This window comes from Palaemon carinicauda, chromosome 20 (genome assembly GCF_036898095.1).
Source record: "Palaemon carinicauda isolate YSFRI2023 chromosome 20, ASM3689809v2, whole genome shotgun sequence".
Taxonomy (NCBI): Eukaryota; Metazoa; Arthropoda; class Malacostraca; order Decapoda; family Palaemonidae; genus Palaemon; species Palaemon carinicauda.
Genome location: NC_090744.1, coordinates 106,225,391 through 106,228,655, shown reverse-complemented (window position 1 = coordinate 106,228,655; position 3,265 = coordinate 106,225,391).

The following is a 3,265-nucleotide window of genomic DNA, read 5'->3' as shown; positions in this document are numbered from 1 at the left end:
TAAGCCATAAATACCTCTTAATAACGAACTCGTACCAACGAAACCTAGGTTCCAGTGACCTTAAGCCTGGCCCTCTGGAATCTCAGTTTCCTTGGTCCGAGTTCGAATCCACGGCCAATCAGAAGGTATTATCATAAAGTTAATTGCTCCCGAGGAAGAGAGAATTCGATATGAAGAGGTATTATTAGTAGATACTATTCCACTGAAGAACAAAGGCCTCAGTTGTGTCCTTCAACTTGAGTCTGTTTATGGTTATTATATGCCAGTTCACCTTTTTCTTATATGTTATTAGAATATCCACGACTTTAGTTTACTCTCGTATCCATATTGCTCTTTTTCTGTTTCTTAGTGTTATTCCCATCTTTATTCTTTTCATAGCTCTTTGAGTTGTAACTACCCCTATGTTCTGAGGCTTTCGTAAGACTCCAAGTTTTCTGATGCATAAGTTTATACTGGCAGTACTATCTCTTAAAAAGTTCTCTTTTTCTAGAGAAAGGACCATTATAGATTTCGTAATCTGCTTGTTTACCAAAAGCTCTTCATCCCATGTTGACCCATCTTTTAATTTTAGTCTCATGTCCTAGGAAAATCCGACTGGGTGTCCTAAACACGTTTACTCATTAACAATCTTTAGAGGTTCGTCCATAACCCTTATTGGTTGTATCTCTACATTTTAAATTGTACATTATCTTAGTATGCTCATATTCATTTCCTGTCCTATATTTCTTATTTATATTATGCATATATATATATATATATATATATACATTATATATTCATATGTATAAACACACATATAGTATGATATCAGCATTTCCTCTAATTGCTAAATATAATAAACTGTATTGTTAACCCCTTCAATATTGCATTGACAAAAGCCAAAGAGAAGTTGCTGCTCTCGCTTTCTATATGTAAATTCCAGGTGAAAAGAGAAAAGCTCAAATGTTTATTTCTCTTTTTGTTGCACATGGAGAGACCCAAGTCAAGGGTGGGTTACTTCAAAGGTTTAAAAGGAGGTCATGAATGGCAGAGACAAGGGACTGTGACATTGCCCTATCAAGCAGGACAATGCCCTAGATACTGACCATATACACGATTAGTGCTCAAAACCCCTCTCCACCTAAGGTAGACAATGCCAAGAGACTGACCATGTACACATATGATTAGTGCCCAAGCCTCCTCACCACCCAAGCTAGGACCATGGAGGGCCAGGCCATGGCTGCTGATGACTCAACAGATAGACCTATAGGCTCCCCCAAACCTCTCATCCTTAGCTCACAAAGATGCTGAGGTTACAGCGACCAAAGGAACTAACAAGTTTTAAGTGGGACTTGAACCCCAGTCTGGCAATCACCAAGCAAGGAGGGTACCACCAGGTCACCTCAACCCTTATTGGGATTTAGGGAACTATAGAATTCTATTTTGCTATTATTATTCAATGATTGAATGAATTGTTTTTTTTATACATGACTTGATGAGATCTAGAATTTTCTTTTAAGATTTAATTTCCTTACGGGACGCTATTAACCTCTCAAACATGTTTCTAACATTTTCGTCATGTGATTTCAAATAATTGTATAGTTGCAAATAGTTAACTAAATTGTAAAGTAACATGAAATGTGACATGTAATGATGATAAAGAACATTTCTTGATAATCTTTTTAAGGTTCGTTGATCTTTTATTCAATATTTCCATGAAAAATCATTACAGGACAAGAATTGAATATATATTAACGATGTTCGCACTACTGAATAAGACTACCGGACACCATGATCCCCCATATTGGGTACACTGGCCTTTAGAGTTTAGTGTATATACAGTGTATTAGAGTCCTCCAAACCGGCTATCAATCATTGTGTAACACAAACACAATCCTCTCTCTCTCTCTCTCTCTCTCTCTCTCTCTCTCTCTCTCTCCTCTCTCTCTCTCTCTCAGAGTAGTTTTTATTTCACCGTCTTGAATATTCTTACTATTACCATACAGTAGTCATACATGTTTTTTATTCTGTTCCATAAGTAACTAATGTTTAAGGTAGAAAACCATAAGAATAAACATTTTAATCTTATATCCATATTATTCTTCACTTGTAGGATTTCTTATGTAAAAGATTATCACAAAATGCAGGTGTGTTTTTAATAGATTACCATTTTGATATATATTGAGTTTCACAATATTAGTTATTATTATTATTATTATTATTATTATTATTATTATTATTATTATATGATCTTGATGTTAGTTGTTGTTATCATTATTAGGTCAATAATTATGATACAGACGAGTATATTTAGGAAAATTATAGATAATTTTTCATAATTTATGAGATCACGAATTTCCTATTATGATAAAAAAAAGGCCAACCGAATGGTCTCTAGTATCAATGTTTCACATTCTCTTGTATCTATAGAGTCTATTGTGCAATTGTTTGTTTTTATTAAAGTAAAGAAAATTATTCCTCAACGAACGAATTCAGTCTCCTTTATAACAGATTTTTTTTCCCAATCATTGACTAACCCCCCCCCCCCCCCCCTCTCCACCCCCAAAACAAGAGGATGGTTGTAAGAGTGTGATTTGAATAGTTAAAATACATGGCTTAATCTTGAAAGAATGACAGTGCAGTTTTTATGTACTAAACATATTAATAACTTCAAATTATTTATACAAAGAGGCAGAGCACCTCGCCATAACTTGAGGGTTTTTAAAGGTTTAAATGTTGCTCATGAATGGCAGAGGCAAGTGCCTTAACGACTGGCCGTATATAACGTGATCAGCTGCTGATAACTCTTCAGGCAGGCATATAGGTTAAACAACTACCACTGTAGCTAACATTGATGTTCAGGTTGCCAGACACGATATGAAACTATATAACTTAAGCTTGTCTCGAACTCGCATCCAACAGATTTCCAGCCATGGACGTTTCCAATAGGCTGCCATAACATCAGAGTAAGATGTGTTTATTAGATTGAGAGAACGTAGTTTAGAAAAGGAAAGACCGTCCCAAATTCGCAAGAACTTTCATTATAAAAAACAAATTCCCTAAAACAAAACAAAAAACACTTTAATTTCTTTAACCTAGGAAAATAAGAACTCACCCCCCTCATCCCCCCCCCGTCCTCCCCCCCCCCCCCCGTTCCCTCCCCCATCAAAACAAAAATAATATTCGTTCCGCCAAATAAATTTTCAAAATGAAAATGCTTAACAAATTATAATTAACGCCGGAGATGTCTGGATATAATAGCTTTATCCGTATTGAGACTTTTTTT